Source organism: Rhipicephalus microplus, unplaced genomic scaffold, assembly GCF_043290135.1.
Source record: "Rhipicephalus microplus isolate Deutch F79 unplaced genomic scaffold, USDA_Rmic scaffold_13, whole genome shotgun sequence".
In the NCBI taxonomy this organism is placed as follows: domain Eukaryota; kingdom Metazoa; phylum Arthropoda; class Arachnida; order Ixodida; family Ixodidae; genus Rhipicephalus; species Rhipicephalus microplus.
In genome coordinates this window covers 15166945-15172944 of record NW_027464586.1, presented here as the reverse complement: position 1 = coordinate 15172944, position 6000 = coordinate 15166945, and positions in this window count along the sequence as shown.

Genomic DNA, 6000 nt, shown 5'->3' with positions numbered 1-6000 from the left:
GGAAATCGGTGCACTGCCTTCTTATCAGTGGGCAGTGGGAAGTCATTGATAGTGGCTGTTTTTCGTGAAATGGGACGAACTCCAGACTTGCTAATCACGCGCCCTAGGAACAAGAGCTCATCGTACGCAAATCTGCACTTTTCTTGCTTCGGTGTGAGTCCGGACGTCGTGGTGGCTTGAAGTACAGCTTCAAGGCACCAAAGATGCTCGTCTAAACTCGAGGAAAACACGACGACGTCGTCCAAGTACACAAGGCAAGTCTGTAACTTCAATCCTGGCAGTACTGTATCTATAACGTGTTGAAAAATTGCAGGCGCTGAGCAAAGACCGAAGGCCGTAATCTTAAACTCGAAGAGGCCATCCGTTGTTATAAACGCCGTCTTCTCTCGGTCTCTTCTGTCAACTTCGATTTGCCAATAGCCAGTTTTGAGGTCCATTGACAAAACGTACTTAGCATTATGGGGCCGATGAAGTGCGTCGTCTATACGTGGAAGAGGGTACACGTCCTTTTTTGCGATTTTGGTGAGGTGGCAGTAATCGACGCGAGAACGTAGTGTCTCATCCTTTTTCTTCACTAATACCCCAGGGGACGCCCATGGACTCTTGGACGGCCGGATGATGTCATCCCGCAGCATTTCATCAACTTGTCTCTTCATGGCCTCGCGTTTTCGCGTCGAAACCCTGTACGGATTCTGACGGAGTGGTCTAGCATTTTCTGCGGTTATGATGCGATGTTTTGTGATTGGGGTCTGCCAAATTTTTGGACGACGAAAAGCAATCTTCGTATTGCAGGAGCAGGGCCTTGAGCTGTTCTTGCTTAAGGTTTGGAAGTCTGGGATTGACGTCAAAAGCTGTGGGTGGGGCTTGGTACCTCTGAGCAAGTTCCGCAGAATCGACGAGGGCGAAAGCACTGGTGGCTTCCACAATTTCTTCGATGTATGCGACCGTCGTTCCTTTGTCCACATGTTTGTACTTATTGCCGAAATTTTGAAGATAAACGTTGCTTTGCCTTCCGCAGCTCTGCAACTCCTCTTGCGACGCAAATATTTCGGGTGACCAACAGATGCTGACTGCCTTCAATGATGCCTTCCAAGTCATGGGATTTAAGAGCGCCGACTGAAATAATGACGCTGGAGCGAGGCGGAATGGTGACTTGTTCTTCCAGGACATTCATAGCATGTTTCCTGAGAGCTTTCGCGGCGGTAGTTCTTCTCCTGTGGATAACGTCATTGACTTTGTTCTGAGGTTGATGACTGCACCATGGAGGCATAAGAAGCCCAGGCCTAGGATGACATCTCCCGAGCAACGCTGTAGGACTACGATGTCTGCAGGGTAAATAAGGCTGTATATGGTGACTCTCGCTATGCGGATTCCTGCTGACGTTATGATATGACCTCCGGCGGTGCGTATTTCGGGGCCTTCTCAAGCTGTCCTAACGTCCTTCAACTTCGCGGCGAACGACCTGCTAATGACGGAATAGGCGGCTCCAGTATCGACAAGAGCGGTCACACTGTGGACGTCGATAAGAACGTCAAGGCGCTAGTTCGCCGTATCGCGTTGCAGTTAGGCCGTAGTGTCGGGTCACGGCTTTGCTGGCTTGTTCCGCTGTTTCTATGTTGCGTCGTCAGGTCACCTTCAGTGAGTGAGGTTTCGTCGTCAAGACTTTGCCTGGTTGGCGTGGTGTACGGAAAGCTCCGTCGCGGCACTGTCGTCATCGCAGGATCTTCGGTAGTTCGTCGCTTAGCAACCGCACCTCCATCGGCTGCTGCCCTTAGTTTCCCTAATATGGGCTAGGAAACCGGCCCAGTGTTGGGCAAGAATAATGCCGGTGGTGCGGTGACATGCGGCGGCTGGGCGACGGTGAACGGGAAGGACTTCGTGGTGTCCACCGAGTTCCTGTCAGGTGGCGATGTCACGAGGCCGTTCCACTGGCTGCGGACGTGGCGCATTGACGGCGAAGCCACGCAGTCCCATTTGTCGGTACCTGCAACGGCGGTATGTGTGCCCGGCCTTGCCGCAGTGGTAGCATAGCGGGCGGTTGTTAGGTGCACGCCAAACGTCGATTTTCCTCGGCGCCATGCGCTGGCCCCCTGGCGTTAATGGTAGGACGTCGGTGGGGGTGGTGGCGGCGATGGCGTCTGGTGACGGAAGTGCGATGGGGTGGCGTTTTGGCGTGGACGGGGAAGAGCTTTGTGGCACACTGCAGTGGCGTAGCTCATAACTTCTGGCTCGGGCAGTGGTGCTTAGAGAATTCGAAGCAATTGCCGGACTTCTTCTCGCACGATGTCCCCGATCGAATTCACAGGAGGCTGCGTCGAAGACAACAGCTTGCGTAGCTCATCCCGCACAATGGCTCGGAACGTTTCACGCAGGGCTTCGGAGTCAATGGCTTGAGAAGCAGCACAATCTGGAGTCAGACGACGATTATACTCTCTGGAGCGCACGCCCAAGGTCTTTTCGATAGTGGTCGTTTCGGCTACAAATTCTTGGATGGTGTTCAGTGGATTTCTCTTCAGTGTCTCGAAGAGCTCCTGTTTACCCCTCGCATGAAGTAAACAAACTTTTCTCCTCAAGCATGTCGGGGTTAGCGTGACGGAATGGGCGGGTCATTCCTTCGGTGAAAATTGCAGCATTGTCATTTGGTAGGTAAAAGCGGCTCTCTAGTAAAGCAGGGGCCCTCACTTTGGGAGCGACGCTCGCGAACGTTTGCAGAAATGCGCCGCCGAAGACCTTCCACATTTGAAGCGTGGATTCCCGATTTTCAAGCCAGGTTCTTGCGGTGTCTTCCAGGTAGAAGTACACACGACGGAGTTTTTTTCATTGTCCCAGTGATTGAGGGCGGCCACACGGTCGTATGTTTCAAGCCAGGTCTCCGGGCCTTCGAACAATGACCCATTGAAAGTTGGTGGTTCCCTGGGCTGATGCATGATGATCGCGGGCTGGGACGCTGCGGTTGTCATCGTCGCTGCAGTCGAGGTCATGGCCTTGGTCTCCGGCGCTTTGTCTTGTCAGGGCCGGTACTCCAGTGGTAGACCTTGCTGTCAGCGGCTTGTTCTCTGCTTTTGTTTGGCGTCGGTGTCTTCTCCACGATGGGGGCTGGGTTCACGGCTTGACGGGGGCGTCCTGTACATGAACGAAGCAGCACCTCCATCAGATGTCACCGGGTCGCAACGTGGCCAAAGACAGTAGACTTTATGTTGTGATTCAACTGTTTATTTGGGCGAACCGGTGCCCAGTAAACGGAAAGTCTGAGTACAGTAGCAGTCTTGCACAGATAGCGGTGAACGGAGCGTCGGCCATCGACCAACTACTGACAAGCGGCGAATTGCGTCGGCATTATTACTCTTGCCATCAAATGTTCTAGCGTTATTGCTGGCGTTGACGTAGGTTTCAGAATAATCTGTACAGTTCGCGGAGTGGGCGTGATCTTATCAAAATGATCTACTACAGTCATGAAGCTTCTCGAACACTGCAGGCGCTGTATCCGCTTAGAACTGTGTAGTGCATTAGGGCTGTAACTTAGTGTCAGTTTTGTGCCCAGAACCACTCAGCAAGGAACTAAATCGAACCACGAGTGCACAGACACACAAACGAGAATATATTCACAGAGAACGTAACTATGAATGAGGAACTCCTAAAGTAGTAGAAACACGCAGTCTATAGCTGTACTCAATGTCTCTCTAAATTAGAAAAGTCTTGCAAGCCGTGTTTTGATGTGGCTTGCGGGTCGCCAGCGCCGATCGCTCGTGGGCTGTGCGCCGTCTGGCTCGTTGCCGTCCTCAACGTGAGTCGAAACACACCATGACACGGCCTTCTGCCGCAGCAGCAGCAGTCGGTAGCTAATTGGTAGCTCCGCAGCAGCTCTCCGCCACCACGCTCGTCTCATCAGCGCGCCGGGGTCGCGCCAGCCCCCCGGAACGGCAGCAGGAACATCAGGCCCGCAGCAACCAAAACCCACAGCCACTCTGGATGGCAGCCAGCACCGCGGAACCTCACCTGGTCCCTGGGCCAGTCGCCCACCCAGAGTACAGGCCCCGTTCACAGGATGTCCAGCTGTCCGGAGCGGCAGCCAGAACAGCAGTGGATCGCCTGGTGCTTGGGCCAGTCACTCAGCCGGAGTCCAGGAACGATAGAGCGCCTAGATGCCGTTTTCTAGTTCCCCGGACCGGGCGTCCAGCCGAGAACTGACTCCTTGAACGCGCTGCCTCAAACCACCGCACGCACCACGCGCACACTTCGTTTTCCTCTTCGCCCCGGCACGGTGAATACTGAATGCTTTTTTTCGGCGCCTCTGTATCTTGAAAACCCCCCGTTTAAAAAGTTGCTTACAACTTCTATGACGTCAGGAAGACGCGGAAAAAATGTCACAAAGTTCTAGATAATTCACTAAATTTCAGTTGACGTCGACAGCACTTCAGAAGTTTGCATAACATAGTGCAATCTACTAGGTCAGTTTTTCTTCGAAGGTCCGAAAAGATTATCTCAAATTCTTTGAATAAATCAAGCACATCAGAACGCTGTTGAATGCTCAGATTCTCTTATAATTTCACATCATCCGCAGTCTGTGTGCGAAATAAGCTAGGGTAAAGAATCTCATGTGAGCTTGCTTCGCTTGACATTTTCTCGTTCGGTTCCGGTGGCCCTTAAACTTCGGTTATGACCGACACCTGCTGATTGATTAATTTGTGGGGTTTAACGTCCCAAAACCACCATATGATTATGAGAAACGCCGTAGTGGAGGGCTCCGGAAATGTCGACCACCTGAGGTTCTTTAACGTGCACCCAAATCTGAGTATACGGGCCTACAACATTTCCGCCTTCATCGGAAATGCAGCCGCCACAGCCGGGATTTGAACCCGCGACCTGCGGGTCAGCAGCCGAGTACCTTAGCCACTAGACCACCGTGGCGGGGCTGACCGACACCTGCTGTACTAGTAAAGGCTCACGTTCCTCGTAGTTTTTGAGCATGTTCATATGGAAAATTTTTCTTTTGCCACTTATCGCGAGAACGAAGTCAACCTCATTCTTGCCTTCGACGACTTCAAATGAACCTTTCCACTGCATGCGCAGTGTGTTGGTATATGTCGGCGAAAGAAGTAACGCTTTATCCCCGACGTTTAGATTTCAAAGACGGCTTTTGAGGTCGTAGTAAGTCTGTATGATTATTATTTTTATTATTTACAGATACTGCTGTCTCGATACACGAGGCATAGCAGGAGTGGGTACATTAGGAAAAGGAACGGACATACATTAAGCAATACCAAAAAAAACATACAAAGCATTCAACACATATTACAAAATATGGTGAGGCAGTTCTTTCAAAAACAGTTCAATCGGTTTTTCGCGTAGGGAACCATCTAAGTTGTTCCAAATCTCAACAAAGGCTGGAAAAAAAGAATACTTAAAGCAATTTACAAATGGCTGGAAGGGAACAATGTTCAGTTGGTAATATCGGCGCGTGGCTCGTCGTGCTGAATCACAAAAAGTAAGTGGTGCTTCAATGAAACTGCGGCTGTGTACAATCTTATGTAGCAGAGTGATACGGTCAAGTGTGCGTCGGAAAGCAAGGGGTTCTAACGACAATGAGCATGCGTGAGATGAGGGAGAAAAATTGCGGTCATACCGGCCAAATATAAATCGTATTGCTTTTTTCTGTATACCCTCGAGCATATTTATCTCAAGTGCAGTATAGGGTGACCACACCGCTGAGGCATACTCTAGCAATGGTCGGACGAGCGATTTATACGCTGTTAATTTGCAGTCCTTGGTAGAGTGCTTGAGTGTTCGTTTTATGTATGCCAGTTTTCGAAGTGCTCTAGCGCAAATTGTTTCAATGTGATGGTGCCACTTTAGGTTTTGAGTGTAGGTAACACCAAGGTATTTGAATGTATTAACAGAGTTTAGGTAGTGCCCATTGTAACTATAACTAAACGTTTGCGGCTGTTTTTTGTTAGTAAATGTCATTTGAACAGTTTTTTGGTAATTAATGTTCATTTGCCA